Genomic DNA, 18025 nt, shown 5'->3' with positions numbered 1-18025 from the left:
AGCGTCTTTCGCGAGGGTCCCTGTGCCATATTAGCCTACTGACACCTACGGATGAAAAGAAACGGTAGTCTTAGGAACCAACAATGGCAAATCCCTTCCATCTGGGAGAATACATGCCAGCTTCTTGTCCTGGGAAAGGAGGGTTGCTGCCACTGGCACCTTTCCCGGTTTGTGGTACCAAACCTTTATGGCAGTGCTTGGGGTCCCTTGCATAGTTTCAACATGTAACAGAACAGGGGACCCCATAATAGGCCATAGTGAGAGCACATAGTTCCCTCACAAAATCATCCCGGTATCAGGACCTCTGTGTACTACAGTCACTTGTGGTGGCCACTCAGCCACCACCTCTGGCGTCACTTGCAAATCATGAGTCAAACCGGCCCCCCATGGGGCTATCAGACCCAACCACCGACAGTGGGGGCTTTTGACCTGCCAGGGCCAAGTCCATTGCTGCCGTTCCCCTGCTTTCAAGCATGTGGGTGCTGGCAGCAAAATGTTCCCATTTCTGCTGTAGCCTGGCTTTAACAGAGTCTCACTGGTGGTAACTTGTAATTGAATGGGAGCGGCCGTTCGATGTAGCAGAGCTTCTACTGGTGCGGGCCCTCCATTCCGTGGTCTCTCATTCAGGACTCTCAGGACGTCCCATAGACGCGAGGCCCAGTCACGCATCATAGGAGGGTGTTTTGACACCTGGAGACCTTGCTTCAAAAGACCATTATAACGTTCAATCATGCCAGCTACTTGTGGATTGTACGGGGTGTGAAACAACCATTGCACGTCCATCCTGGCAGCCCAGCGCTGCACTTCTTGCCCCGTAAAATGGGTACCCCTGTCACTTTCAATGACTTGGGGGCGCCCATAGAGGGCGCACAGTCATGTAAGGGCGACCACTGTATGCCGCTGATCCGCAGCCGGACAGGGCCAAGCAAACATCAACCCCGTAGCAGTGTCCACTGCTGTAAATGCATATATCGCATTGCGGGCCTTAGGCAGGGGTCCAATGTAATCCACTTGCCAGCGAGTGAGGGGCACCCTCCCTCGCGTAATCTGCTGTGTCTCCCAGGGGAGCCTCCTCCTTTGGGGGCTGTCCTGGGCACAGACGGCACAGTCATAGCAGGCATCTGCTATCTCCTGCCATTTCAAAGGCAGGCCCCCGCGTCTGCTCACCTGCCACATGGTTCGGCTTCCAGCGTGCTGTAATTTCCTATGCAGCCAATGGGCCACATCAGTGGCAGGAGCCTGCTCTAACTATCGTACCCGTGCTAGGGCGTCTGCTTCATCATTACCTGGGGACACTAAGGGGGAGTGACCTGTGACATGCATTAAGGTCACCTCCTTTTTCTGCCCTAGGTCCCAGAGGTCCTGCCACATGGCTTGACCCCACAGTGGACGGTGTCCCATCAACCAGTTTTGGTGTTTCCATGTAGGCAGCCACAGCGTTAGGCCCCGGAACACCGCCCAGCTGTCAGTGCAAATAACTAGGGGCCCAGGCTCATGGCTGATCACCATCCACACAGCCCGTAATTCAGCCCAATGGCTACTCTGGCCCATCCCAGTATCAAACCAAATGGTGTCTGTTTTGGGCTGCACACCAATAGCCGTCCAAACAGCTGCAGCCCCTCGGCTAGAACCATCGGTAAACCAGGCATCCTCAGGTACTGGAGACTGTCCTTCTTTGTAGGGCGAGGGCTCCAAGTCCTCCCCTCTAGGCAGAGCACTTGGCTCAGCCTGGGCTACAAGCTCCACAGGCCCCAGGACCTGTTGTAGCTCTGTGCTCAAAGGGCTTGAACTAAGGGTGCTACGTTGCTCCAAGTAGGCACCCCACTTGGCGAGGGTGGTGGTCTGTGCCACCCCCGTTTTGGGTCCCTGGGTCCATGTACGGACCCACCCCTGGACAGGATAGGTTGTTCGAACCAATACGTGTGCCGTTCCTGAGATGGCTTCTGTGGCCACTAGGGCTGCATACACAGCAGCCAGCTGTTTCTCTATTAGAGAGTAGCGGACCTCCGCTCCTTTCCATAATTGGGACCAAAATCCCACTGGCAACCGGAGACGCTCCTGCTGTTGTCAGAGGCCCCATCCGTACCCCTCTTGGGTTACGTGAACATCAAGTTCAAATGGGCGGCCTGGGTCCACTACTTGCAGAGCCTGTGCCTGCTGCACTGCCCGTTTCGTGGCAACGAAGACTTGCTCTATAGCCTCAGTCCAATCCCATGAGGCCCCCTTTTTTATCATATTGTACAAGGGCCTTGCCATTTGTGCTAAATGGGGTACAAACGCCTGCCAATATCCTAGCAGACCCAAATACGTCTGCAGTTGGGAGACCTTGGTCGGCCGGGGAAAGGCTTGTATTTTGTCAATGATTGCCTCAGGTATAACCTTTGTCTTACCCGACCACACAACACCCAAAAACTTGACGGATAAGCCAGGGCCTTGGACTTTTTCCTCATTCACCGCCCAGCCACGTGACTTCAGGTGGCGGAGAAGAGAGGGAGCTGCTTGCTCTAAATCAGAAAGAGAATCTGAGGTTAACAGAATGTCATCAACATAATGAAACAAGGCCACAGAGGATGGGTGATCCCACTGTGCCAAATCCTGGACCACAAGCCCATGGCAGATAGTGGGGCTGTGCAAGTATCCTTGCGGAAGGACTTGAAAAGTCCACTGACGCCCATCCCACGTAAAAGCAAACTGCTCTTGACACTCGGATGTAATGTCAATGGAGAAAAAAGCATTGGCCAAGTCCACTACATAGTGATATGTCCCTAGGCAGACAGTCAGACGATCCATTAAATCATGAATTGAAGGCACTGCAGCGTGCAAGGGTGGCGTCACCTTATTTAACTCCCTATAGTCCACAGTCATTCGCCAGGTCCCATCTGGCTTCTTGACAGGCCATACTGGGGAGTTAAAGGGACTGTGCATTGGCCTCACAATATGTGCCTTCTCCAATTCCAATATTGTACGACCGATCTCCTCCTGTCCTCCTGGCAGGCGATACTGTCGCACTGTAACCACGCGCCAGGGCTGTGGCAACGCTTGAGGAGGGTGGTGAGCATGCCCGCGTGTCACCGCTTTCACCACCCGGATCCGGAGACGGAACTCTCCTACCGACGTCTGTAAGCTGAGGCCATGTAGCACGTCCACCCCCAGAATATACTCCGGAACGGGGGAGACATAAACCTTGTAGGTATGAGGAGGGAGCCTTCCTATACCCAGTGGTAAGGAAACGGCTTTCACAGTCACAGTTTTTCCCCCGTAGCCATCAATGCAGACTGCTGGTCCGGGGAACAGTTCTGGGTTCCCATAAACGAGACTGCAGTCAGCACCAGTGTCAACTAGAGCCAAAACCCTCTGTACATTCGAAGGGGACCAATGTATGGACAGTTCCACGTGGGGCCTCCGGTCCCTGCTCGTCCCCTCTGACCGGGTACCTTGGCCCCACCCCTAATCAAGCTGCAAGGAGTCGGCCTCAAGTGGCTGCATGAAGTCCTGGAGGGACACGGGTCACGCTTTGCCAGACTCCTCCTTTATGCTTCTCCGGAATTGTTGTTCCGGACGCAACTGTTTCCAAAGTTCAAGCAGGAGTGCGTTGGGTTGCTGGTCTATTTTCTTCCTATCGACCCCTGCTGCCACGAGTTCACGCCACATCTGTGCGCGTGTTACTCTCTGAGGCCCGCGACCTCGCCCCTTTACCTTTGGTTTGGGCTTCCAGGTCTCAACTGTGCGGACCTCCTGTCTGAACTTCCTTTGCCTCCGGCTTTCAACATCCCCTAGGGTGGCCATGGCAGTTGTAACTTCATGGATCCGTCGCCCTACATACGGTGTAAGAATAGCAACCAAGGATCCAAAAGCACTCGCAGGTGCAGTATCCAAAACCAGATCTCTCATGCTGGCAGTAAAAAGCTCATCATCTGGGCCCTGCATGTTGAGGTTAAAAATAGCATGTCTCATGCCCATTTCACGGATTATTTGCGTAAGTTCCGTATATGACTGCCATTGACTCACAGTGTCTGGCAGCTCGCCAGCCTGTTCCCATACGGTGCGTACCGCAGCTGTGAGCCACGCCATTAGAGAACGGTTGCCCTGGTTGTTGGCCAACCTATGGCAGTTTTGTAACCTTTGTCGCAGGGATGGATGCACTGTCACGAAGGCTAGCTTTTCCATCTCGCCTGGGGAGCAGAGAATGCTGTCTGCTCCCTCATCCCATAAATGTAACAGCCAAGCCGAGACTGGCTCTCCAGGGCGTTGTCTGTACCGCCTCCCCAGCTCCTGCAACTCAGTGGGAGTGTATGGGGTGTAGGTAGTGAACTCAGTCACAGCTGGGTTGCCGGCAGCAACGCCCCCAGGGCCCAAAGGTTGCTCTCGGTTTACCCTTTGCTTCAAGATTGGCCGGGCTTGGGGGTTGGGAGCTACATTGTCTCCACTTGCTTCCTCCGCCTCTGCCTCAGAGTCTCCACTGTGGGGCCCCTGTTCTAACAGGCGGACCCGGGCTTCCAGCGCTTCCAACTGGGACACCTGGTCAGGCACCCGGGCCACTTCATTAAGCACATTTTCCGTGTTGAGACTCAAGGCCTTGAGGAACATCCAGCCCACACGGCCGGCTGTAGCCTTCTCCTCCTCTGGCAACTGCTCATCCAGAGCCTGCAGGGCCCTCTCCACACTGGCCGGAGAGCCGTCCATGTCCTCCCACCCCTCCTTGGGGGTCCAACCCTTGAGAACAGTGGCCACCGGACACCACACACTGTGTGGGGGCCATACATCCTCCTGCCCAGAGTCAGACGCCATTCCTACCTGGTCGGAATCTTGCTCACCGTGCCAGGTGTCTGAGTGGGTGGAGGCCTCGATGTAAGATGTCCACAGCCCTCGGAGCCTACAGCAGCAGCCCACCAAAAAGCCGGTAATGCCTGCTATGGCCAACAGGGCGGCATGCCATCCGGAGGCTCGAGAGGACCACCAATTCACCGAGGGGTCACGTCTCTCCCAGGCAGACTGTGCTCCCCCTCTCTGGCGCGGCTCCTCATGGGCTTCCTGAGACTGCGTTTTCACACGCACAAACTGCTCTACCATCCCTCGGAGAGCCTTGGCCGGCGCCATACCCTGCTCGCTGCGCCATTTGTCGTGCGGGAGACCCTGCTCGCTGCACCATTTGTCATGCGGGGAGGCCTGCAGGGTCTCTGGTCCCGCTCCCCACATAACGCAGGATATGGTGAGGCCAAAAAGGAACACCCACGGAGCCATAGGTAGGGGAGTCATACCACTACGGTCTCACTGGAGGCTGGGTTCACTGGACGTGCGACCTGCTGTCCGTTTTGTCTGCAACCCACCGACGACTCTCTTTCACTCTCCTCCACTCTCCTTCGCTCTCCTTCGTAGCCGCAGCAGTTATATTAGCGGCTAATTGGCTAACTGGCTACAGCTGACGGCCAATCAGCCACAGCTGACGGCCATCTACTACCCGAGCCAGCACTCCTCCACGTGAGGCCGAGAGCCTGTAAACTACTTTCTGGGGCTCTGTCCCCACACAGCTGCAGAAACAATACTCAGGCCTCACAGTCCCCACCAGGTACTTGCCCTTTCCTCTGCTCTCCGTAACAGCACAGTTTTTTTTTTTTTTAAGAGACATTTCTATATACCGACTCTACTTCCTTAACTCCCTTTACTTTTCCTTCTTTGCCAACCAACTAGAACAGCAATCCATTAAATAAAATTGTTCTCAGTAGCAAAGATTGAAGGTTAATTTCTACAATTTCCTAAAGCAAATGGAAAGATGTTAGGAACTTTGGTTGCAATAAGTGCAGAATAAATTAATTCACCTAGTTTTTACCACAAGTACTTGGAATGAGCATTTTGTAACCATTTTGGGCCATTCTTATATTAGCTACATTGTCAGGATTTATGACTTTGATGCAAGATTGATTTGCAGTATACGTTACTATTAGGCAAGATTTTAATACTGCCAGGGATTTGCTACTTCATCCTGTATCATGTGTGGAGAAAAATGAAGATCTTATTTATTGTGGTCCTCTTTTTTACAAAAATCATTATTTTTATTAGTTTCAGGTGTACAAAGAAATGTAACAGTTAGACATTTACACCCCTCACAAAGCGATATCCTCCCTTCCCCAAGCTACTACCACTCTGACATCTTATATAGCTGTTACAATACCATTCACTGTCTTCCTTATGCTGTACTTTTCCCCTCTGTCACAACATATATGCATGTATATGTATATGTATTTAATTATAGGTGAGATGTCCACTACTTTTTCTACCTCAGCTTCAGTGTCCACCATAGTGGTCAGGCATCGTCACAGGCTCCCAGTGAACCCACTGAGAAGGCCAGTGCCCATCTGGCACCTTACATAATCTTTACAACATTGTTGATTATATTCCTCATACTCTGTTTCATATCCTCATGACTATATTGAGTCTCCTAATTTGTTCTTTCTGATTCCTTCACCTTCTTGCCATCTCTCCTCCCCACCATTGAGCAACCAACATTTTTTCCCCTATATCTCTGAGTCTATTTCTGTTTTGTTTGCTCATTTATCCTGTTCTTTAGGTTCCACATGTAATTGAGATCATATGGTATGTGTTTTTCTAAGTCTGAGTTATTTAACTTAGCACAATATTTACAAGGTCCATTCATGTTGTTGCAAATGGTAATATTTAATTCTATTTTATAGCCAAATAATAATCCATAGTATAAATGTACAACAGTTTTTTTATCCAACCATATATTGATTGGCATTTCAGTTTTTTCCGTATCTTGGCTGATGTAAATAGTGCTGCACTAAACATAGGGGTGCATATTTTTTTTCAAATTAGAGTTTTGTATTGTTTAGGACAGATACTCAGGAATGTGATTGCTCGGTCATAAAGCAGTGCCATTTTCAATTTTTTGAGGTCCTTCCATACTGTTTTCCATAGTGGCTGCACAGTGTTCTCTTTTCTCCAAATCCTTGCCAACACTTGTTGTTTGTTGATTTATTGATGATAGCTATTCCGATAGGTGTGAGGTGGTATCTCATTGTGGTTTTTATTTGCATTTATCTAATGATTAGTGATGTTGAGCATGTTTTCTTATGTCTGTCTGTTTGCCATCTTTATGTCCACTTTTTTTTTTACTTGAAAATGTTTTGATCTTTTCTTTTTGTTCTTTTTTTTAATTAAAGTTTTTTGGGGTGACAATTGTTAGTAAAGTTACATAGATTTCAGGTGAACAATTCCGTATTGCATCATCTATAAATCACATTGTGTGTTCACCACCGAGAGTCAGTTCTCCTTCCATTACCATATATTTGATCCCCTTTAACCTCATCTACCAACCCCTTCCCCCCCTTGCCCTCTGGTAACCACTAAACTGTTGTCTGTGTCTATGAGTTTTTGTTTCTCATTTGTTTGTCTTGTTCGTTTGTTTTTGGCAATCCTGCTCCTGGGTATCTACCCCAAAATTCTGAAAACATTTATCCATAAAGACATGTGTGCTCCAATGTTCATTGCAGCTGTATTTATAGTGGCCAAGACAAGGAAACAACCAAAATGTCCTTCGATAGATGAACGGAGAAAGAAGTTGTGGTATATATCCACAATGGAATACTATTTGGTGGTAAGAAAAGATGAAATAGAAACATTTGTGACAACATAGACAGAATTTGAGATTATAATGCGAAGCGAAATAAGCCAGACAGAAAAAGTAGAGAAACATATGGTTTCACTGACACATGGTATATGTCCACTCTAGAGAAATATTTCTTGATGTCCTCTGCCCATTTTTTAATAGAGTTTTTTGGTATTGAGTTGAGTTTTTAAGTAAATTATGGCATTAACCCCTTATGAGATATATCATTGGAAAATACCTTGTCCCACTCAGTAGGATGCGTTTTTGTTTTATTTATGGTTAAGATTCCTGTGAAAAACCTTTTCAGTTTGATATAGTCCCAAATATTCTCTTTTCTGTCTCCTGACTGTGATGGAATACAGCAAGGTATAAGAGAAAACAATGGTAAAACATTATATCAAGCTATTCATCTATGATATGTTATTAATAGATATTCAGATGATGCTGTTAAATAAGAGAACACTGACTTTAGAGGACAGAGGAATTTTCTTTTAGTTTGTTTTTCTTGAAAAATTTAAATAAACCTCCAGTAAACGCATACACAAAAAACAATGTGTTGCCCACTTCTTTGAATAAAATGACCTAATCAGAGCTTCCCACCCATCAGGTGATCCATTGCATACTACTGAGCTGTCAGGGGATCAGTTGTAGCCTTTTCTAGTTACCCCAGTGTTCGCTGTATGAATACAAATATTTTCTATGTGTGCCATGATATGCAGAAGGTAGATAACACTTGTCACTTGTAAATATATATATATATATATATATACACACACAAATACATATGTATACATGTAGACATATATGTCTATATGTAGATATATATGTATACACATATATATCTCCATATATACGTATGTATATATATGTAAAGATACATATATATCAATATCAACATATATAGACACACACACACATATCTATCTTCCCCCCTTTGGCCTTCTTAAAGAACTGACGGCAAAAGTGCTTATTGTCAACACTTTTTAAATTCAGTAAACTTCACAGGGAAAGCAAGTGACCAAATACCGTAAAGGAAAAACCTGTCCTCTTCCATACCATATACAGAGATGTAATAAGTAGACAATTTTAACAGGTACACACACCATTATTTGAGACACTCATTTAGTTACTGAAGAAGGATATTAAACGGTGACTTTCATGATGAGTAAATCAGAAATGAAATAGTCTTATAAAGATAACTAGGTGATAGCTTCCTGCTCTCTTGATTGAGAGATCACTGTCACCTAGGAATTCATCGGAAAGTCACGATGCAAGAGTTGAAACCATAGGGATCATTTTACTAAAAAAAAACTTGTTCAAACTGAAAATATTAATAGAGTCTTACTAACATGAATAATGGATAGAACAGCGTTTCTGCTCCCTCATCTTCTAAATCACTGTCTCGATCCACTACTTCATCTAATCTACTGTTGATTCCCTCTGATGTATTTTTCATTTCAGTTATTATAGTCATTATTTATGATAAGTTCTTTTTTATGTTTTCTCTCTGCGTTTTTATGTTTTCTACCTCTTTGTTGAAGTTCTCCCTGAGAACATTGAGCGTCCTTATAACCAGTGATTTGAATTCTACATCTGGTAGATTTCTTGTGTTCGTTTTGTTTAAGTCTTTTTCTGGACCTTTGTCTGTTCTTTCATTTACCAAATATTTCTTTGTCTCCCCATTTTGGTTGCCCCCCTATGTTTGTTTCTATGTAAGGCTGCTATGCCTCCCAGTCTTAGCAGAGTAGGCTTACGTAGTAGGTGTCCTGTGGGACCCAGTGGTGCAGACTCCTTGGTCACCAGAGCTGGGTGTTTCAGGTGTGTCCCCTGTGTGCCATGCGTGTACCTACCTCTTGTAGTTGAGACTTGATCACTGCTTACATGTCAATGAGAAAGATTGACTGGCTGTGAGGACTGGCTGTGACTACAGTATAGGAGCTGTGGTGTGGGGGGGCTGACCCTACAGAGCACAATTCAGTTTAGTGGGGGTTCAGCTGCCTGTCAGATCAGCCCTTTAGATTTGTCATCCTTGGAGATGGCTGTGTAATGCTCTGGCTCTGTTTAAAGCTGGTAACTGGGCCTGCCAGCCCCAGGGCCTTCTGAAGAAGGCCTCACTGCAGACCAAGTTCAGCTGCAGTCTGTGCCCTGCTTGACGGCACCGGGCATGAGCCTCCCATTAATCCACAGATGGCTGCCACCTGCACTGTACTTGGAGTTGCCTTGAGAGGCCGAGCTCTGAACTGAGGCCAGCTGCCACCAATGCCGGGCTTAGGGCCGCTCAGCCACTGATAAGGGTCATGCTGAAGCCAGATGTTGCTTGTTTGGGTTTTGTGAACCTCTGAGAGATTTTAGGAATGTCCTAGCATGAGTGAAAGTAGACCATTGTAATGGAAAAGCGGCTTGGGTGTGCCTGAAATTTGGGTACGGCAGGGTTTCACAATCACCAGGGCAAATGAACAGCATTAGCCAGTTTGATGAGACTCAGGTGAGACGTCTGTGTTTGTCTGCATGCAGGGAGGGGAAGGGCTCAAGAAACTCATAATGGCTTTCACCTGCTCATCGGTCCAGAAGAAAGCAGCCCCTTCAGCCTTCAATCTGAAGCCAGAAAACTCGGTTCCTCCCCATATGTTCTTGGTACCTTCTGAGCTGCTATTCCAGTGCTGGAGCTCAGAGCCAGTGATTCCATTGGTGGGTAAGTCCATATGTGTTCCCTTTAAGAGGCGTGCCTGGCAGTGCAGCCGCCCTCTGTCACACTCAGTCATAATCTCCCCTGGTCTTCACAGCCAGAAGTCTTGGGACTTCTCTCCCCAGCATTGGAGCCCTGGGATGGGGAGCGGCTGGGACACCTCCTACCTCTGGGGAGGGAAACTGCAGTTGAGATATACCTCCGGATTTTTAATGGTCACATGCAGGTGTTGGAACAGCCCATTCCATGTTTCTGGTTTCTACCTCTTTAACTAGTCTCAAGTTGGCTTCTTGTGTATGCTTGTAGGGGCAGGGCTTTCAGTACAGCTGGAATTCAGATGATTCTGAACAATGTTTTTCTTGGTTTAGTTGTGATTGATGTGGTCCTGAGAGGTGAGCACAGTGTTTACCTGCTCTGCTCTTTTGACCAGAAATTCCCAAGCTATGTAACTCTAGAGGAAAGGTGATTTAATCCTCCAGGGTGAAGAAGCTTCTCTCAATTGTATTTGAGGTAATGAAACTGTAAGAGATGATTTTCTGCCACAACGTAATGAATATTTTATAGGAGAAAAATTTCCAGGTTGTGGAGTGTGAATCAAGGCTGAATAGAGAAAAACGCAGCTCCTGAGAACAGGAAGCAGGAGAATGTGGCAAATTATAGTTAAGTAAATGCGAGATCTTAAGATGACATGGAGAGTTTCACTGCCTGGGAAGGTGAGAGGTGGAGTCAATATTGTAGCTGAGCATGTTGCAAAATAAGCATCTTTGACTAAACTATGATGGTCACCCTGACATTACTGTCATGCAGGGTGTTGTGCGGGAGACCCTGCTCGCTGCGCCATTTGTCTTTGATAAGATGACCATTTCATAAAAGTCCTTTAAAGTCTAGCATGAGATACCAAAGGAAACTAAGTTTGGAAACAAAAGAAATTAGAGAATTCATTCCCTAAGTTCTAAAATTGTTGTTTTCAGTAAATGTTACACAGAATTTGAAATACAAATTATTTTTTATATCTAATATTTCTGTGGCTGTTAAATTAATTTTTTCTGTTTAGTATCATATTTCATGTTGAAGGTTCATTCTACATCATTTCTTAGAGGATTTTGATACAGCTTCTTGCATGAACAGATCGAGAAACTTTGTGATGTTTGTAAAGTAGAGGATACGAGAAGTATAGGCATACTAGTAGGCCACATTGGTGTGGAAAGTAATGAATATTTTTATGAATTGATATTCTGTCATTGCATATCCCAGTTGATCGATTCATAACACTTCATCTGTTGACAAATGCATTATGCATTCAACAGAACTCTCCTCACAACTGTGTACTTGCTGAATTACAGGAAAAATTGAAGAACATGATAAATCCTTGTAGCATGATGGTATAAATGTTTCTGATGGATTGCAGTCAAGATATGCTGTTGATTCTATCCTCAGGTTTCCCATCAATCCATTCTTCAGATAAAAAATATTATCTCTGACATGCTCACAGTCTTCTTACTCATTCCTTTGTGTGTGTTTTTTTCATTTTACAAATGTAATTGATGGATTTGATGTAAATGGTATAGATGTCATTGTTTGTATCCATATTTGAGAAAAAAAGATGTTTACAAGAATAAGAAGAAGACATTAAAAAAATGTGTGCTTTAATTGAGATGTTTCTACTTCTGTTTTGACACCCTAAATTTCCCAGTTTGGAATTCCTTATTTAATCGGGTTTCCCAGAAGTTAATTATCACACACGGAGAATTTTCCAGTATTCTGAAATGCTCATTTGAATGTTGCCCTTTACCTAAGTTGCTAACATGTCGACTATGTTTTAACTTGACGTCATGTTAGTGTTGTTACACGAATGACGTTAAGCCAACCTGATGTTCTGATTAGCAGACTATGTGTGTGTGTGTGGGCAGGCACGCTTATGGTGTCTTTGATTATTTCAAGCGGTGGGAGTAAGTAATCACAATGACTATTTGGTAGACACAATCTTCAAAAACTGTAATTCTGAAACTTTTGGGCCTTAGGGTCCTTTTATACTATTAAGAATTTAAAAAAACAAAAAACAGAAAGAATTATTGCGAATTCCAAAGAATTTTGTGTAAGTTGGGAGTATCTGTTGATACCCTGTTTCCCCAAAAATAAGGCCTACCCAGACAATCAGCTATACTGCATCTTTTGGAGCAAAAATCAATGTAAGACGTGGTCTTATTTTATGTTCGATAAGACCTGGTTTATAATAGAGTAAAATAAGACCAGGTCTCTTTTTTGATTTTTGCTCTAAAAGACGCATTAGAACTGATTGTCCAGTTAGGTGTTATTTTCGGGGAAACACGATATTTACAATATTAGAAATTATAACAGAAAAATTTAAAGTGCAAGCACACCCGTCATGCACATTCCAGTCACCCTTAGAGAGATGACCCAGTAACCACTAGAGCTATGATGTCACCATGGCTGTGGAACACTCCATGGGACACTGATCAAGAGAATGAGAGTGAAAATGGCAAATGACATTTAGTATTCCTGAGAAGGTAGTTTTGACCTCTTCAGGCCCCTGAACTCATACATCTTGGGACTTCAGGGACTCTCACATGACATTGAGAACTACCTTTGGAAGCCCCATACGGGGTTCATGGATGTGACATGTTGAAGCTACTCCTCATGAAGAAACAGGCTTTAGAGCTTCACCTCTACAGTCGTTTCTTTTGTCTTGCCCTTGTCTTCAAAACTTAATCTGAGAGTTTTGTTTTTTATAAAAGGAAAATAATTTTGTGATATATTCCCTTTCTGTCTTGTGACACGCTGTACCCTTTGGAGGTAGCTAGTTTGGACCTAATCTGATCCTATATTTCCTTGGAAGCAGTAAGATCACCCAAGGCTGTCCTCTGTCATATGAAGTTCTGTTTACTTGAGGCTTAAAGGATGAATTCTGAAGATATTTGTGCATTTAGAAAAGACCATTTCCTTGGAATAAGTGGTCTCTTATTTGAAGTGGTACCATTCATTAAAAGCTTTTTAAACCCATGTTTTACATGCATATTTAAACTTAAAATAGGTGGTTGGACATAACTTTTGATAATAACAAAGAAATTCATACCCTGAACAATCTTAACTATTAAGAAGCAAAGCTTTGACCTGAAACACATTATGTAACAGAAATCGCTGAGTGGCAACACTTAATTGAACTTATCTATGTGAATGGCAGGTATAGGACACCTAAAGTAACGTGTACGATGAAGGAGTAGCGTGTTTGGGGAAAGGGAGGACATGGGACTGAAGAAGGAAGTTTTACACGATTGTCAAATTTGCGTTATCATTTCCATTTTACTCAATGAAAACTTCTTTTCAGATTCTTCAGAATGGGATCCTACTGCTTTGAGCTTCAGTTATGACACTCGTGAAAGATCCAGGGATTGGAAAGTTGATGATCAATGTCCATTTGCATCACACTCAATGACGCAAAATCTGTCAGCATCCACAGAGTTTGGACACATGATCTTAGTAGATAAAGAAAACACATATTGTAGATAAAGAAAACTCATATTGGAGGTGTGTTCCTATTAGGATATTATAGGCTCTGTGACTTGTGTGAATCACAGCTACCAGGAAACAGAGACAGCAAAGAACATAAAAAAAAAAAAGAAACAGAAAGAGTTTAACCCTAGACCACCTCTGTGTGGCTTCACCATAGTTTTCTGACTTTCCAAAAGTCACTTGTGGCAAAATCTACTTTACATTCACTCCATTTATTCAACAGATATCCAAACGGAATACCTTTCAGCAAGACATTTGCATTCTTCCGGTAACTCCAGTCACATATACGTAAATAAGAAAGACAATGAGTTGACAGCATGATTTCCTTTGGAGTAACACTTAGCCTACGCTGGGGAGTGGGCAGGGGGATTATATGTAGAACGTTGGGAGCAGATTGGAAACATAGGAAGAGATCTGAAGATTGATTACTGAGAGGACACGTGGTTTCTTAGCTTTAGTTGTATAGCCCTGAGTTAATTCCTAAGTATCAGTTATAACTCTATTCAGTGTAACTGAAAAAGACCTTCTGAAACCAAATATTAAAATATTTCTTGGATTTTCTATGGCTTTATGGACCTCAGAGTGGACTTTTCCAGCCGTAATGGATTTTGTTGAGAATTTGCTGCATTGTACTTCCTTCGCAGCTGTGTCCACATAGTCTGTCCCCTCTTATCTCGGTTCTTCCTTAAAGCCCATTGCTGAATCCTCAAAGATGAAAGGAAATTTGTCAGGCTAGTAGAGGAAAACATTTCAGATATGAGGAAAGGTGTACACTGACAAAGGCGTAAACAGTAACACAAATTCTGGAAACTGTGAACGATGTTGCAGTTGAATCTTAGGGTGCTGTTCAAAGGTACTCTTAGGAGGTAGACAACAGAGTACATCATGACTAGACATGTCTGTCCGGTATTTATTTGTTTTGTTCTGTTTCTGACTGTGTTTTCATTGAAGTTGGGTGAATGAATTTGTGAATGGATTTTGACATGTTTATATGCCTTCAGCTTTGTGACATTTGTTATTTCCCAAATGGTTTGTTGAAGTTTTAGGTAATCACAAGTATTTTTTAAGTCAATGTTCAGTGAAAGATTAAGCTTAATTTAAAGTCTCAATTGATAACATGCTGTTTTGTTTCTATAGAGATCATAGTTTTTATCTAAATTACCTGAGTAGTTCATTTGATCTAATATATAGATTTATCCACAGAACTACATTTAAGCATGAAATCAGAGAAAGAGCAAGTGAGGCTTGATGGAAGTGAAAAGAACCACTGTCATGTATGTGAAAATTTACTTTTAAATTTCTAGAATAATGTCGTTTTTAATGCATCAATAACGTAACATGGCCCATTGAAATTAACTTTCAAGCTAGCTTTTTAAGAGTCAATAGGTCATAATTGAATATTATTTTCATCACATTTGAACTGCTTACAAAACTTCAAATATGGTTAGACTCTATAGTTACTTGTAAGTCAATTTTATTCTTGGAAATGAGGCAAAAAAAAAAAAAAAAAAAAGTCCTGAATATTGTTTCCTTCCTCGTTGTTTTAACTTCCTTACATGATAAAGAAGGTACCATCAGTTATTGAATCAGATGATTAAACAGTTGAAATTATGAACACAGTACAAATGCTGACCACTGAGTCGGACTTGTGTGAAAGGACTCATCATTCTCAGTGGTTCAAAATTTGGAGTTTTGTATGGCTGCTCACTAAGGCCGAGGTTAGAGATGGACTCTGCCTTGGGACCTCTGTGTAATTGACTTCCGAGTCTACATTGAGGTGGAGGATGGGGTCGTGAAATCAACTCACCTGCCTATTAAGAGAACCACATCCGGCACGATGAGACCTTCTGTTGTTAGGGTACAAGCACTTTCTAGTTTTTCATTTTGGTGTAGATAATTGGTCAATGTTACTCATTGTTTTTATCTGCTCACCTCAGTGGGTATGAGAATCAATTGGAACTGAATGCAACAGGTAACTCTATGAATGCATAACCCTTTCATAGTATATAATTTGAATAATAATTTAGAAATTGGCTTCTCTTTCTGCTTCATGTAAATGTTTTTGGCTCCTAATAGTTTAAAGTTTGCCTCTTCTCCAGCTATTAATCTTTAAAAATGTTGTTAGGTTCACGGTAGGTACTCACTGATTAAGATATGGTGGGGTGACATATTTTAAGGGAGGAAGACTCTAACATTTAGCAATCATCTACTAATTCATTTTTGGGTGGATTTAACATCTAACGAATTGTTTAGTTCAAACAGGGACAAAATTCGATTGGTGGGTTCATGTTTTTCTCTTAATTTAGACTGAGGCACTTTATCTGCCACTTCCTAGTTGTAGTCCAGTAATTTGGGAGTAAGTAAACATCGATTAAGAAGTTTAACACTTAAATTTTAATTATATTCTAATTTTTCTTTGTTCATACTCGATGCTCTAGGTGGCACTAGAGCAACATGACACTCAGAGGAGACGTTTTCCAGGGCACAAAAACAGAATATTACAAGATGCAATTCTGACTAATGACCTTTGCAAACAAAAGGAGAAAGAAATAGATTTTAAGAAAATGAACTCTTTATACTCTGGTTTCTCTCCAAATTGTAGAAATCTTTCGCCTTTTACTAAAGATTTCCATGGAAAGAAAATGAACTCTGAGGTATTTTGTTTAGTCATTTTCAAACACATGTGTATTTGTGTGTGTATATATTTAAAAACCAACACTGTACATATGGGAAATATTGAGGATTTTGAAAACATATGTATGTGTGTATGTGTTTGTGAGTCTGTGTGTATCTCTGTGTGCATGTGTGAAAATGTGTGTGTGTGTGTGTGTGTGTGTGTGTGTGTGTGTGTGTTTTATGTGGAGTGACATTTTTGGTCCATTGCAGTAAATGATATTCTTGATTCAAATCCATCTATGTCCAACAGACAAGTGGTGACATTCACAGTGGTCTCATCCATAGTGGAGGCTTTAACACTTTTTGCAGGAATCTATGAGCTTTCTATAATCTCAAAATTATTGCTCCTATCAACAGATTTTCCAGTTTTCAGCAATGATTTCATCCCCTTGCTGTATTAATAGAGAGGTTAGTTTTCATTTCCATTGAGGCTAATGTACAGCCAGGTCAGACCATATTTTACATTCATTCTCCTCCTTTTGATTAAAGGAACAATTTGCTCCAAGGAGTATCCTATTTCAGTACAATGAACTTTTGAAGAAGATTGTATGCCATGATATATATATATCAAGTGATAATTTACTGATGAGTATTTTATTCCTAGTCAAATAGGTCAGTGTATTTTCCCGTTTTATAATTATGGCTACTTTAAACATTATAAAGAGGAAATAAAATTACTGCAGCAGCAAATAATCTCATGAATTTCTAAGGCCTCTTCAATTTATATATTTACACTAGAGGAATTGCTGTGGTTTGGTGTGAGAGCACTATTGTAGAGTCAGAAGTCCTGGGGGAAATCCTAAACTTACTGATCTTTTCAATTTCTCTGTTTTAGATTATGATAACGAACGAGAAGAGCTTAGTGCAATGCCTAGATTATCAGTTATTAGTAGATGTAATTTTCATGACTGACTATGAAAATACTGGAAAATTAGAATATCTATGGAATATATTAGAAAAAAGAATTTTAGGATATTTAATCTGTCCGAATATATGCAGAGTTAATACTCTTACTCTGGATTTGCTATATTTTCCGACTGGAAACTCTTTTTTAAAGTGTGATTTTTTAATCATTTATAGCTTCTCGTTTTGTATCTTTTCCAAATCTGAGACACTTAAAATTCTCTTATGATTTGAAAATTCTGTTTTCCACTCTCATGGATTCAACCTCTTGTACTAAATTTTTGAACTTTGGAGAATTTATGCTTGTATAAAGTTGGAGGTTTGGGATATCCATTTATTTCAATCAGTGGGATATCCATTTATTGCAACCTTTCATTATATAAACATATAGGTTCTTCTTTAGTTTCAGAGGATATCACGATACGTCATTTCACTGAGGGCTAGTTACAAGTCTTTTTTTCTTTTACCTAGGTTTCTGAGAGTCATGAAAAACAAAAAGATCTGTTGCATGAAATTGCCATACTAAGACTGGAAACAGATAGGGTTAAAAATGCATATCAGGAAATGGAAAAAAAGTATTTTGAGGACATTGCAATTGTAAAAGA

The 18025-nt window shown here is 42.7% G+C and overlaps 1 non-coding gene across 1 annotated transcript; it reads left to right on the top strand.

Annotated features, from left to right (window-relative positions):
* Positions 1 to 16416: 16416 nt before the first annotated feature.
* LOC141568767 (U5 spliceosomal RNA) lies at positions 16417 to 16538 on the top strand. Its single transcript, XR_016021836.1, has one exon. It is a non-coding gene; the product is annotated as a U5 spliceosomal RNA (small nuclear RNA).
* Positions 16539 to 18025: the final 1487 nt, after the last annotated feature.

The sequence above is a fragment of the Rhinolophus sinicus genome, chromosome 7, assembly GCF_057876585.1.
Source record: "Rhinolophus sinicus isolate RSI-liver-muscle chromosome 7, RSI-T2T, whole genome shotgun sequence".
Taxonomy (NCBI): domain Eukaryota; kingdom Metazoa; phylum Chordata; class Mammalia; order Chiroptera; family Rhinolophidae; genus Rhinolophus; species Rhinolophus sinicus.
Note: the sequence above shows the minus strand (reverse complement) of the source record. Positions and strands in the feature narration are given on the sequence as shown.